The following is a 15902-nucleotide window of genomic DNA, read 5'->3' as shown; positions in this document are numbered from 1 at the left end:
AGAAAAACAACTTAAGGGAGAGAAAAGGTTTAATTTGGTTCACCATTTCAGAGGGATTGGTTCAATAGCTTTGGGAATGGCATAGCAACAGGAGTGTGAGGCTGACTGGCCACATTGCCTCAACAGTTAGGAGGCAGAGAGAGAAGAGGAAGTTGGGTGATTCTATAGATTCTTAGAGCCTATCTTCAGTGGCATATTTCCTCCAACAATTCTATGCCTCCTAAAGGTTTTGCAACCTCTTTAAAGAGCAGCACATGTTGCCGATAAAATGTTCAAATATGGGAGCTTATGGGGGACATTTCTCACTCAAACCACAATAAGTTCTATGACAGTAGCTTCCAGAAATAACCTGTGAAAACTATTATCACCCATGATGGGCAGCTTCTCATACTCAGGGAGAGATAAATATTAACTCATGCACAACTTGAAGATGGCTCCTGTAACTTTAAGCTGTCATAATTACATGCACAACATATAGGCAACAGGTAGATTCATAAAAATGCAACCTTGAAAGTCTAATCAATAATAATACTTTAAAGTCTTATAACCCCATGTAAGGATCCTTCTTTGAAGAAGTTGGTCTGTGGGAGAAGAGGCGACAAGTTGAATTACAGGGAAATGTCAGCAATGAAATGTGATAGGTAAGTGAGATGATAGTTTGTTACCTCAACTTAGACATTTTGTAATGTTTATCTGCATTAAGACATTTACCCTGTAAATTTATCTGTTGGTTATACTTTAATAAAGCTGAGTAAAATTGAAAAAATGAAAGTATGCACTACCATCATTAGAACAAAAAAAGACATTGGCCTCTTTCAATAAGTTATATTCTGGCAGATTGCTATTGTAGGAAAATTAAGCCTTTAGTGTTTTATCAGCTGTCAGCTGTCATGCTTTGGACATCATGGCCTAGAATCTGTTCTTGTTATAGGCTTATTAAAGTAAGCTAGGGGTTTATTATTAAAGTGAATTCTGGAAAGAATCTCTTGGGCCATCTTTGTATTTTTTATTAAATATCCTACCCTCGGCTTGTTAAGGAATTTTATTTTTTTTACACGACAGTAAACTGGGCCCTGGAAGCTCAGTTTTCCTGCTGCTCAATTGTTTTTATTTTACAAATTTTTTAATTTACAATGTATGTTCATAAGAGGGGAGAAATTGTCAGGATATTTGAGACAGAGTCTCAGAGGGTTCTCATTTCCTTCTTTTTCTTCTGTTTACATTTTTATTGATTATTTGGGAATCTCACATTATGTGCCTCCATGGTGCTCACCTCCCAGTCTTCCCATGTCTACTTCCTGTCCACCATGATCTCCCCACTTCAAAAAAGGCAAGTCTATTGTGTATTGAATGTATATTCACTGAAATGGTAAAATTCTTAGTGGCCAAGTTCCCAAAGGGAATGAGTCTTTCTCAGCCTATATCCATGCCTGAAACCATTCATCAGCTGAGCAAAGCTTTGCAGTGGCTGGGATGGGGCTGGACTAGATGTCCTGCACCCATTCTACTGCCTGTATTGCCTGCACTGAGGGGCAGAGCAGGCTCTCCCATACTCACAGACATTAACATGGCTTCAGACATCAACTCTGACCATGGGCTTCCTCATGGTCTTTGGAGGTAAACTTGGACTACAGACATCAACCTGGGTGTTGGCCATATCAGAACCCTAGGGACTGCATGGACCATGTCCCTCAAACATGGTCTCAGGTGGTTACACATGCCACTCACACAGGCTTGGTGCACCAAGACAGCAGAGCCTGAGGACATCACCAAGGCATTGGACAGTAGCACAGACTGTGTAGGTTCATGTGGATCTCAGGCTTCATCTCTGTCTGGGAAAACAGCATGAACCTCTAACACCAACACAGCCTCTTGTGCTATCGTGGACCACACTGGTCGTTCGAGGAGGTCCAATCCAGAAGATGAATGTTGCCTCACGTCAGGCCTCCATTGTTGCCCAGAGCCAGGAGGAACTGCTGCCTGGCAACAGCTTGAAGGCTGTTGTATATCATGCTGTACTTGAACCTTTTGTGCCTACCCTGCCTCCAAACTAAGCATCCCCTGCCTCAGCCTCTCAAATGTTAGGATTATAGATATGACCCACCATGTCCAACAAAGCAGACTGGCCATTTTTTCTTCATTTTTAGGGTAGAACCTCGATCTTATACATACTAGACAAATTCTTAGCTTCATCCTCAGACCAGAGAACTTGGTTTATTTTATAGATTGATTTTATTTTTATTTTATATGTGACTGTTTTACCTGGATGTATATTCTGGGTGAAGTGCCCAAAGTGCAGAAGAGGGTACTGGAGCCTTTGGAACTGGAGTGATGATTGCTAGCCTCCATTTGGGTGCTGAGAGCCAAACCAGGGTCCTCTGGAAATGCCATTATGTACTCTTAACCTCTGAGCCATCTCTCCGGCTTCGAAGAAAGGTTCTTTTAATTGAATTTTCTGTTTATTTCATGCACAGGTTAGCAACTCCAAAGTCTTAGAAATGAAAAACTTGCTTTCAGTAGATGACTGTACAGTTTCCATGAGTTTGTAGGCTTTCTGGGGGTAGCATTGTTCTTGAATTCTAGCTTTAATCCATGGTGATCTGATAAGATACAGGTGGTTACAGATATTTTTTGTAACTGTGGATGTTTGCTTAGTTGGAAGTAAAGTCATAACTGTTGATTTGCAGAATGCCATTTATTAACAATGTAAAGTCAAAATATCCCAATTACACAATCTGGAAATGTTCAGTAATCGAAATATAAAATAAATATTTGCACCATTTCTTTAAAAAAAAATTGTGTGTTTGCCTTCTTCGAGTTGCGCTGGTGAAGCGTCTCTAGTTGTCAGAGATATTGTGGTCATTGTTGGACTCCTTGGTTAGGTTTTTTCGCTTCCCCTCTGCCTCCCATTTCCCTCTGCCTCTGCCCCCCCCTCCACCTCCCACCACTTCTCTTCTCCTCCCTCTCCAGTCCCAAGAGCAGTCAGGGTTCCCTGCCCTGTGGAAATTCCAAGGTCCTCCCCACACTATCCAGGTTTAGGAAGGTGAACATCCAAACTGACTAGGCTCCTACAAAGCCAAACCTGAAGTAGGATCAAAATCTCGTGCCACTGTCCTTGGCCACTAACATCAACTCTCATTGTCTGCCATGTTCAGAAAGTCCGGTTTTATCCCATGCTTTTTCAGTCACAGTCCAGCTGGCCTTGGTGAGATCCCAATAGATCGGCCCCACTGTCTCAGTGGGTGGGTGCACCCCTCGTGGTCCTGAAATCCTTGCTCATGATCTCAGTCTTTCTGCTCCTCATTAGGACCTTGGGAGCTCAGTCCAGCGCTCCAGTGTGTGTCTCTGTCTCTCCCTCCATCCATTGCTAGATGAAGGTTAGATGGTGATATGGAAGATATTCACCACTATGGCTATATGCTCCCATATCTACACTTCCTCCATTGCAACCATCCCACTCTCCCAAGCTCTTCCTAATTCTTCCCTACTCCCTTCTCTCTCCCCCCTCCCCTTCATCCCACCCCATCCCCACGTTCCCAACTTTTGCCCAGTGCTCTTGTCTGCTTCCAGTTTCCAGGAGGATCTATATGTTTTTCTTTGGATTCACTTTATTCCAGTTTCTAATACTGTTTCACCCTGAAACTTCTTGAACTGGGACTCTATAATCCACATTGCTCTCAGTACTACTGTCTTCAAAGCTCTTGTAGCATTTCTAAGCCCCACTTAAAACATTCAACCACTTCCCTCATGCAAAGTTCCCAAGTCAACATTCCTCTAACAAGCAGCTTGAACAGTCCTGTCACAGCAATACCATGTAACAACGTTATCATAGTTACTTTTCTATTGTAAAGAGACACCATGATGAAGGCAGCTTATAAAAGAAAACATTTAATTGGGGGCTTGCTCATGGTCAGAGAGTGAGTCCATGACCATCACGTCATGGGGCATGGCAGCACACAGGCATGACACTGGAGAGTAGCTGGGAGTTTTAACCTGATTTACAAGTTGGTAGCAGAGGTGGTGGAGGGAGGGGCTGGACCTGTCTTAGGCTTCTGAAATCTCAAACTCCACCTCCTGTGAAACACCTGTCCAACGATATCACATCTAATCTTTCTCAAAATGGTTCCACCAACTAAGGATCAAGCATTTAAATATAGGAGCTTTTATAGGACCATTCTCTTTCAAACCAACACATTAATCAAAATACTATTTTAGGACCCAAATTGCTCAATATTATATGATTAAGAAACAGCAAAGCAGATTCAGAGACTACTAGAGAAAAGAAATATATATTATAAGCATTATAAGCAACTTCTAAAACTTGACAGAGATATCGTGCTGCCTGGACAGTAACCCAAAGTTCTTCTGTAACATCGGGAAATTTTTCTTCAGCCTACAGGCCCATTGTATCTGGCAGACTTTTCCATGAAGCAGTGAATTTGAAATGCTGTTTTGCCTCTATTGGCAGTTTGTCAGTCACTTTCTTCTGTGTCCTGCAGAATGTCTGGAACATTTCATGAAGCAGGAACCCTGAAGGACTCAGGAGACATTTTTATGGTGTTGGTTTTCTTCTACTTTATGCAAGTTACAGGGATCAAACTCAGGTTGCCACGCCTTGGTGGCAAAAACCTTTGCCTTTTGAGCCCTCTTATATTTTCACTGGAATAAGGGAATAGACTTCCTCCCTTATTCTGAAGAACCACAGAAAGGGCCTTTTTCTTAGTGGGGCATGAGAATGTTTGCAGTTGGAGTATGGAAGGATGTTTTGCACACATTTTCTCTGTCTCTGTCTCTTCAGAAAACTACCCTTGTTGAGGGACCAGGTGTATGCCAAGTTTGCCTATTTAGTATTGGGAGTGATAAGCCAGAGAAAATGAGGGGGTTGTCTGAGTTTCCTACCGGACTCAGGCATTGAGATCCAGTATGGTGTTTTCCAGCAGAAGTTTCTTTTCAATTCTATTTTGTTTCTAATTGCCGTTTCATAAGAGGTCTCTTCAGGTACTTAATGATCTTTGTGCTTCCCCTCCGGAGGTGTACTTTATATGTTTATTATTTGTTTATCTTAAAGTTTTTCTGAGGTCTATATTTGAACTTAATATGCAGCCCATGCTGGCCTGGGACTCAGGATCCTTTCCCCTCAGTCTCTCAAGTGCTAGGATTACAAGCATTTGCCACCAGTGTCCAGTGCTGAGCAATACTCTAGCCTGAGATGTATTTGAACAACATCAACTTTGATCCACTGGGAAGTGTACTTTGTGGTATACTTTTTCCCTCTTGGTAATTGTCTCCTTCTTGTTCATGGGTGATCTCTTGAGGCTGAGTGAAACTGGTGTGGTTGAAGACTGAGTCAGAGGAGCTGAGGGGGGATGCCCAGAAGAACTCTTCAACCAAACTGTAAATACCCATTGATACAGAGTGACAGGGGGAGGACTTGTGTTTTGTAGTGGTGAGCTGCGGGCCTCTTCCCACAGGCGGGCTCATGGCTGCCTGGCTAGCTCATGCCCCAAAATAACGACACACAAACAGTATTCTTTTAAACACTGCTTGGTCCATTAGCTCTAGCCGTTACTGGCTAAATCTCATATCCTGCAATGAGTCAGTTCCCATGAGCTCTGTCACTGTGATCTCATATTGATAACCTATTCAGTGTTCACGTCCAGGACATTGAGTTTTAATTTTTGTCCTAATCTGATAAAGAAAAAAAAGATGAGGAGAATAGAGGAGCCTGATGTAAGGCCTCAAAATGGATCATTTGAAAAGTAAGACTGCCTGCCTCCATGTGTGCTTCCAACCTGTATTAGCAAATCCATCCTTCCATATATTAGCTATACACAACCCAAGTGTCCAGCACACTACAAACCACAGTTTAAACCTAACTGCTTTTGATTTCTGGAACAATTGCTGTCCCATCTATGTCTCATAACAACACAGCAAGGTATGTAAGAATGCCCCACACACCCCCTTACAGGAATTTCAGGACCCCAAAGAGGCAGCAAGTTATCTTTTAGGAAATACAAATGTTTCTGCAGGGACAAAATGATGTACATTAAAAAACAGATTGGTGTACTCACTATGATTGTATGTGATATGACGCACACAGGATTTTGGTTCTGAATACTTGCTCCTCAGGAGGTTTTTGAGGTTGTGGAGAACCAGAACCTTGCTGGAGGAATTGGTGTCTGAAAGGATTAGCCTTGATGTATCAGGGCATCTTTCATTGGTCCCCAATGTTTACTGATTTCCTTACAGGGAACTAGAATCCTCCAACTCCTGCTGCCATGGCTTCTGCAACATGAACAGTGAGAACTTCCTCCACACCCGGGTTGTTTTCATCACATAAGAAGGTGTAAGTCAGAAGCAATGTAACACACCAGTTTAGAATTATGATTCATAAAATGGTTATTTCTTTTAAGGGGCTCCTGCAACACACCTATTTGGAAATAGCAGCAAAATTTACCAGTATGTGACAAAAACCTATTTTAGTTTATCATTCCAGAGACAGGATCTGATCTCTAGAGTGGTTCCCAGAAAGCCTTGGGGTGACCCCAACGAGGACCTTGGGCAGGTGAGCTGTGGGTGCCTGCACTGTGCCATTTCCCTAGGCACTACGGGTGTATTGTCCCATAATCAGACTGATGACTATCTTGAATATCACCATAGAACTGTTGTACAGAAAAGGATGGAGATAAAGACAGGGACCCACATCAGAAAACTAGACTGAGCTTCCAAGCTCCAGTTGAAGAGCTGAAGGGGAGAGAATAAGAGCAAAGAACATAGGAATACAAGGGCTTGGTCCACCCACTGAGACACTGTGTCTGAGCTAATGGGAGGTCAACAAACCCAGCTGTGCTGGGACTGACAGAGCATGGGATCAAAGTGGAAGCATTACATATAGATGCATACCTTCCTCAATCTGGATGGAGGGGGGGCATGGGATTCCCACAGGTCAAGGTACCCTGCCCTGTATTAGGACTGGATTTGAGTGGAGAGGATTGGTGGTTGCAAGAGTAGTTAGGGGGAGGAGGAAAGGAAGTGGAAATTTGAAATTTATTATTTATGAAATAAGAAAAAAGTCAATAGAAGATAACCAATGGAGGGATGGGATCTAAGAAAAAAAACTTTCATGTGAGTTGTTGACTCAGACACCAAAAACTTTTTCAGAAAAATAAGATACAGGGACTGAGTTGCTTGGGTAAGAGTGTGACTTGAGTAATTGGGAAGATGAGTGGGGGCTTATTTTGGGTCCCCTGGTGGCTGTATACAGCTTTTGAGGAGCTGAATGCTGGATGTTTCTGTGGGTAAATAGGGAAGTAACAAGCTTGTGAGGGGATTTCTGACATAAGTAGAGCCTTGGTGATGTCACAAAGCCTTGGTTCGTGGTAGCAACTCTGTTCCACTCAAAGCACTAGTCTTCCATGAAGGTGGGTTTATTATCCTCACAGTGCCTGAGGAGGACAGTCCTGGTCTCCACAACTGTTCAACAGGCTTTTTGCACCTGAACATTTCCGGAAGATGGAATCTGGAGAGGTAGGACATTTTCTTTTGGTAAATATGTTTCCAAAGCAACTAAGACCTCTGTAGTACAAATAAGTTTTCCTTCAAATGTCCTGCGGGTCCACCATTTCTGTTGTTACCAGCTCCTATATTTGATAGCTGTGGGGATGGTGAATGCCAGCTATTCTTCCCACATTATCCTTGCTAACAATATCAAATTCATCAATCCACTAAAATGGCAAAGCTCCTCTTTGTCCATAGGTGTATTAATAATACTAATAATTTCTCAATGGCTGCTGTTGCCTAGAATAATGAGTCTTTCAGGTTGAAGTGGGTCTCACAGTACTCACTTCCACAATGAAGACACAGAATGGCTTTATGTAATATACCTGGGTCTGGATCAGGAGACACAAATCAGAGAGCCAGTGGACTGGAGTGCCATGACCTTGGGCAGGCTGTCTTGGATTGAGCAACCTACCTATTAGCTTGATGTCGAAGGAGACGTGTGGATATCCTTCGAATTCTTTGTTATCTGTTCAGATTTTTCTTACTCATTTCGGGGATAGGCATACCTTCTCCTCTCATTGACTTAGTCAGTCAGAAAGTAGGTTTCTCAGCAGAGGTCATTTGCCTTTGGGCACAGGAATGTGTCTCTGAGATTGATATACTGAGCTCTAGAGGAAAATTTGCTAATTGTCCTATTCAATTCTAAGAGAAAATTACAGTTAGGTATACAAACGTTTTGATCAATATCTTTGTCTCCTGCACCAAAGTTCTTCCAGAAAAGAGCCTTGACCTGACGGCCTCCCCTTGTTATCCTTGCAGGCACTCATGGTTGAGGCCACGACTTTGTTTCTGAATTAAACAGATGGAAGATTCTTTCAACCTAGAGAGTGTGCAGTTATGAAGCCCAAGCACAGAAAGATAGCCAAGAAACAGCGGACCAGGAGGTCAGTGGCCTATCTCACTAAGTCTACAGCCATGATGAAGATGCCTCTTAGTATGAGATGCATGCCACCTCTCCAGAAGAGTAATGGGTCATCTCTCCAGAAGCAAACACGGAGTAGGTCTTTTGAGGCCCTGGAGAATATTGTCGGCCGCAGAATTTCTCACGGCTGGAAGGAAGCCAATGAACCAGTCACCCAGTGGAAAGCCATCATTCTAGATCAACTGACAACAAATCCCTCTCTCTATTTGTTGAATTATGATGGGATAGATTGTGTCTATGGATTGGAGCTTCACAGTGATGAAAGGATTTTAAACCTTAAGTTCCTGCCTAACAACGTACCATTTCCTCAGGAGACAGACACTCATCTCTCAAACACCATAGTTGGCAGGGCAGTGAAACATACATTTGAGGGCACAAATGGCTCTAAGGATGACTGGAAGGGGATGGTCCTAGAAGAGGTGCCAATCATGAAGACCTGTTTCTATATTACCTACAAGAAAGATCCGGTCTTGTACATTTAACACCTCCTGGTTGACTACCTTGAAGGCAACCTTCACATCATTCCAGGCTCTATGGAGGAGTGGACTGGGGTGGTCCAAGCTGAGGTGCAGACCATGAAGACCTGTTTCTACATTACCTACGAGAAAGATCCAGTTGTGGACCTTTACCACCATCTAGATGACTACATTGAAAGCAACCTCCACATTATGCCAGGATGTCCTCCCATAGGGGTGAATTTGGAATTAGCAGGGATTCCTTGGCAGGCAAAAGCATGCAAAACAACGAAAAAGATGGAACCCAAAAGATAGGTAAAATTATTTACCAAGTTCCCACCAAACCTTCCGTGCATTTCATCAAGTTTTATAATGACTTCCATATCTATGTTTATGATTTAATGAAGATGTGTTAAAGTGAAATTCACAAATTTTGGGGGTCAGATTTAAACTGTGTTTGGGGAACTCTTTTTTTCAGAAATACCTCAGGTCTTCTATTAATCCTGGTATCTTTCCCAATGGAATTTTTTTTGCTCTAAAAATAAAAATTTGTGAAGATGTTATGTTGTTTGGTCAATGATGGAGTGTCTGGTAGATGGGACATCACAGAAAGACAGGCCTCAAAACAAAACAGGACTTATCGTCTTTTCTCCTTGGAGAGGGAATGATGAAAGGAGATCCAGTGTGTGGAAGAGGACAAGATGGCTGTTTAGGAAACTGAGGAGAGTGGCCAAAAAGATGTAGGATCTCAGAGGGATAATGCATGAGGGAAAAGATGTCATATGTCAGGCTACACTCTCAGTACTATTATGACTCTGTTTCTTTAGCAAATATTCTTCTCAACATAAGAAATTTCAATTTTACAATCCCTCTATTTTTATTGTTATTAAACACATATACACACACAAGTTAATGCTCACCAACTGATGAGAGCTCAACTTAGTGGGCCATTCTGGGGTTGGTAAGAGACTTACCTTTAGCAGTGTTCCCATAAGGCCATGGTGTTACTCCAACTAGGACCTTGGGCTGGTGAGGAGAGGGTGCCTGCAGTGTACCATGTCCCTAGGCACTAAGACTGCCTTGTCCCATAATCTGACAGATGACTATCTTCAATATCATCACAAAAGTTTTGTTCGGCAAAGGATGGATATAAAGACAGTGATCCATATCAGAAAACTAGACTGAGCTTTCAAGCTCCTGTTGAAGAGCAGAAGGGGGGAGAATAGGAGCAAAGAAGTCAGGAATATAAGGCTAAGTCCATCTTCTGAGACACTCTGCCTGAGCTATTTGGAGCTCAACAGAACCAGCTGTGCTGGGACTGACAGAGCATGGGATCAAAGTGGAAGATCTAAATGTGGCTAACAATTGGGGCAGATTGAAAACCCAATGATAATCGCACTGGGATTTGTCTCTACTTCTCATACAGGCTTTATGTGATCCTAATATGTGTGAATGCCTACCTTCATCAATCTGCATTGAGGGGGACTAGGGTTGTCCCGATAATGAATCTTTTATTTTGCAGTGGGTCTCACAGAACTCACTTCTTTAAAAAACACACAGAATGACTTTATGTAATATCCTGAGTCTCAATGAGAGGACAAAATACAGACAGTCAGTGGACTGGAGTGCCATGACCTTGGGCAGGTTTTCTTGTATTTAACCACCTAACTATTAACTCAGTGTTGAAGGACAGGTGTAGCTGTCCTGCAAATGCTTTTCTATCTGTTCAGACTTTTCTTACTCATTTTGGAGATAGGCATACCTTCTCTTTTCATTGACTCAGTCAGTCAGGAAGTAGGTTTCTCAGCAGAGAGCAAAATACATACATCCTTCCCTTCTTATGCTTGCTTGAACTCATAATGGAGACAACGAATTTGTTTCTGACTTACACATAAGAGTTTTTTTTCAACCTAGAGAGTGGGCAGGTAAGAAGCTCAAGCACAGAAAGATAGCCAAAAGACAGCAGACCACTAGTGAACCTGATAGAAGGGATAGAAGGAAGTACTCTTCAACATATGGTCACAGGAGAACACTTCCTAAATAAAAACCCAGCAGCACAGACATTGATGGCAACTTTGAATAAATGGGGCCTCCTGGAACTGAGAAGCTTCTGTAAAGCAGAGTACACTGTCACTAAGACTAAAAGGCAAACAACTGACTGGAAGAAGATTTTCACCAACCCCTCACAGACAAATGTCTGATCTCCAAAATATATAAAGAACTCAAGAAACTCAATGTTAAAATACTAATTAACCCAATTAAAAATTGGGGTACTGAACTGAACAGAGAATTCTCAACAGAAGAAGTTCAATTGGACAAAAGACACTTAAAGTCAGGCTCAACTTCTTTAACAATAAAGGGAAATGCAAATCAAGACAACTTTGAGATATCATCTTACACCTGTCAGATGGCAAAAATAAAAAACACCAATGATAGCCTTTGCTGGAAAATTGTGGAGAAAGGGGTATACTCATCCATTGCTGTTGGGAATTCAACATGTGCAACCATTTTGAAAAGTAGTGCTTCAGTTTCTGAGGAAATTTTGGATCATCATATCCTTTGCTCCAGCAATACCACTCTTGAGAATATACCCAAGAGATGCCCTATCATAAAACAAAAGTGTATGCTCAACTATGTTCATGGCAGCATTGTTTGTTATAGCCAGCACCTGGAAACAACCTAGATGCCTACCAATGGAAGAATGAATGAAGAAAGTATGGAATATATACATTTTAGAGCACTACTTAGGAGTAAAAATAAAACAATGACTTTTTGAATTTTGCATGCAAATGGATGGAAATATAAAACACTATCCTGAGTGAGTTAAGCCAGACCCAAAAAGAGGAACATGGGATGTACTCACTCATATTTGTTTTCTAGTCATAATTAAAGGACATTGATCCTATAATTCATGATCCTAGAGAAGCTAAATAAGCAGGTGAACCTAAAGAAAAACATATAGGCATCCTCCTGAATATTAGCCTTCATTAGGCAATGAAATAAGACAGAGACAGAACCCACATTGGAGCACTGAACTGAAATTTCAAGGTCCAAATCAGGAGCAAAAGAGAAAAGAGCACGAGCAAGGAACTCAGGACCGCGAGGGGTGTACCCACACACTGATGCAATGGGGATGGTCTATCAGAATCTCAGCAAGTCCAGCTGGCATGGTTCTGTAAAAGCATGGGATAAAACAGGACTCGCTGAAAATAGTGGACAATGAGGACTACTGAGAACTCAAGAACAATGGCAATGGGTTTTTGATCGTACTTCACATACTGGCTTTGTGGGAGTCTAGGCCATTTGGATGCTCACCTTACTAGACCTGGATGGAGGTTGGTGAACCTTGGACTTCCCAAAGGGCAGGGAACCCTGATTGATCTTAGTGCTGAGGAGAGATGTGGACTTTTTTGGGAGTAGGCGAGGGAAATGGGAGGCGGTGAGGGGAGGAGGCAGAAATCTTTTATAAATAAATAAATTTTAAAAATTGCTTTGGCTATCCTGGGTTTTTTTGTTTTTCCATATAGAGTTGATTACTTTCCTCTCAAGTTATATGAAGAATTTTGATGTGATTTTAATGGGGATTGCACTGAATCTATAGATTTCTTTTGGGAGAATTGCATTTTTACTAGATCCTCCCAAACCAAGAGCAAGGGAGATCCTTCCATTTTCTGGTATCCTCTTGAATTTCCTTCTTAAAAGTCTTAGAGATGATTTCAAATACATCTTTGTCTTCCTTGTTCAGCGTTACCCCGAGATATTTTATGCTATTTGTGGCTATCATGAACGGTGATGCTTCTGTGAATTCCATCTCTGCATACTTATCTCAGTATATAGGAGGGCCAGTGATTTTTTAGAGTTAATCTTGTATCCTGCCACATCACTAAAGGTCTTTATCAGTTTTTGAAGTTCTTTGGTACAGTTTTGGGGTCACTTATGTATCATATCATCAGCAAATAATGAAAGTTTAACTTTTTCCTTTCCAATTTGAATCCACTTGATCTCCTTATGTTGTCTTATTGCTATTGCTAGAACTTCAAGCACTATATTGAAGAGGTAAGGAGAGAGTGGAGTCTCTGTCACAAGCCTTTGCAGGGGCTGCATTAACTGAGAAATTAGGGCACTCTTTTGAATATAGTGATCAGAGCTCTAAGGCTCAAGTCCCAGCCTGAGTCCTACCTCTTTGTTGGTCTACATGGTTTTCACATCAGAAGGATGTGGAGTTTATGAGGCAAGTCCCAAGAGGTTTGAAATACTGCAGGAATTGATATGCATGAAGCATCTGGGTGCACAATAAATGCTACACTTTATCTCATGTAAAGTTGGTGCCTAGCATGTTGTGGTGATGGCTGCTTGGTATAGTGTAAGCATCAAAGGTCTGATCCCCCAGAAACCCACTTGGTGTTCTGGCTAAAGAGTCTGGCCTCACTGTCAATGGATATATTTGTTTAAGAAGTTCTGCATGAATGACTGAGGTTAGAGAATTACTGAGCTTTACTCCCAACATTGATCTCTGTGCTGCTTAATTCAAGTTCACACATACATGCATGTGAACCCACACACATGAAGAAACATGCATACACCCATATACGCTGTAAGTAAACCACACAAAATGAATAAAAGGCAAAGAGTGCCTAATTCTCTGTTTGATCCCACAGTACCCCAGGAAATGGTAATTGGGGTCTTTTATAAACCTCTTACAAAGGACTTCAAAGAATGTCTGTCTTCCCAGGCCATGACATTATGTTTCAGTACCTTTAGCATTCCTCATCAGACCACACTGGGATCTGTCCATAGAACACTTGCACAGGACACTCATGTTGAAAGGTTACCCAGATAAACTGAGAAGATAGTTAGCATGATCCCCACCTCATCACACAGCCTTCATCTAAGGGAAAAGTTCTCACAAGCTCAATAAGCCAGCATTCTTTCACACCTTCCTGACATCAAACACAGACTTACAGTCATATTTCCTTCCATGAACTTTCAGGAGAAAAGCATGGAGAAAAACAGCAGATCTAAGGAAACACCTGGCCATGCTTCATTCCCTCAGGACCTTTCTGATCCCTTTGGATATGCCAAAACCTTATTCATCCCTTTAACACTTACTGAGAGCCCTGAATTTGTAAGGTACCATTGAAACTTCTGGGACTGGGAGGTGAAAATTGAGACATATCTATGGCCTTCAGGGAACTCATCTTATATTCCAAAGAGATGTCAGATGGAAAAGTTTGTCCTAGATACTGTGAAATTTTTAGGGTCAGAAGAAAATTCAGCTGTAGCTGATACGAAAGCCCCTGCCTAATTGAGGGTGCTGGAAGAAAGTAGACATTGGAGATGGCCGGAAACCCAGTTCCCTAAGAATTTTCTTGAGTCCTGTGCTAACCCCACTGTATCCTGCAGGCATTTTTTGTAAGCTGGTGCCTCAAGAGTTGTAAAACTCCAATGAGGTATGCTTAGCTAACACAGACACACCATTATAGATACCACCTACATTCTGGAGTGTTCTTTATCTGCAAGAGAAGCAAGTGAATTGAGGGAGAGCAGCAACATTCCTATATTTCTTTGGGTTTTACTCTTAGATGATATTGAAGTTTTTGCCTTCAATAAAATCTTAAAGAACATACAGTCCACCAAGTCAGCCACAGGGGGAGAAAATTCATCACTGAGTGAATTATACCCTCCTCCAGGGGCCTCTGATACCAGTTGTTAACTAGGTGCTTTTTGGGTCTGGCACAAACTTCTGACCCTTCCCTCTTATGTAGGACAGGTGAAGGAAGAGATATGCTTACTCCAAGACCAGACAAAACTCTCTGTATTTAAGAATACTCAGTTAAGCTCAGCAGAGAGACACTACCAAGGAAAAGCACTTCAGTTATTTCCATTTTAATGTCCCTGGTACATTCTAAAGTTTCAGCAAGATAGGTCTAAAGTGAAGAGTTAAATACCTGTCTCTTCTATACCAAAGAGCCTACATTTACACTTGACTCTACCTCGACTGTTGACTCCAATATAGACCCAAGCTGTGTGTGTTGTTTAATTTATAACTTTAAAATTTCGGCAGTCCCTGCAGCACAAGTGTAGTGGATGCCACTTGCTAACTTGCTTGCAGCCTCAAACTCAGCTAGGTTTCATACACAGCACATGATCACTTCCAAGGGAATGATGCTACCCACAGTGGACTGGGCTTGATTAACACTTGACTAACAGTCATGCTTACAGACCCACCTGATGAGGCAATTCCTCAACTGATATTCTTATCTGCTTCTAAGTTGCGTCAGGTTGGCAGTTAAAGCCTAATGTGATAGGGATGATGCGTAATTTTGATAAATTAATATATTGGTAAAACACCTATAATATAAAAAAAGGCTATCTGATTTTCATTAAAATATTTACCTTTCATGGACATCCATTACTGCTCTGAAAATTTGTTAGGACACGTCTGGCAGAGGTTGACCCTCTTGTGTCATATATATCCTTGTCACATATAACCTCTCCCTAGATACACTCCTACTTGGGACTGAATCTTACATGTGTGTGACTTAGTTGAACTTGGCAGCTTGTTTCAATTCATGCCAATATAGCTGATATCTCCACCTACAATCAAATTACACTTAGGTCAAATAAAAAATACATTTGATATCACGGAATGCCCAGGGAGCACATGTCTAGGAGACAATAATGTATCTGTGGAAGTCATGGGTACCAGCAACCAGATCTGCCCAGGTCTTTGTAAAAAGAAGGAGAGCAACAGGTGTTCAAATCATAAAATGGTTGGGAAGGAAGTGCAGGTGCACAGCTCCTGGGAGAATCCAGAGGAATGTAGGTTTGAGCTGGCTCACTCCAAGATTGCCCAGATATATGCAGAAGTAGTGCCAGGATTCTTATTTCTTAATTAGAAATGTCAAAGATGAAAAGGAACAAATGCTCGGATTGATGTTGGAATTGTAATGAAGTTTACAGAA

This window comes from Chionomys nivalis, unplaced genomic scaffold (assembly GCF_950005125.1).
Source record: "Chionomys nivalis unplaced genomic scaffold, mChiNiv1.1 scaffold_68, whole genome shotgun sequence".
Classification (NCBI taxonomy): Eukaryota; Metazoa; Chordata; class Mammalia; order Rodentia; family Cricetidae; genus Chionomys; species Chionomys nivalis.
This window is presented reverse-complemented; position numbering follows the sequence as displayed.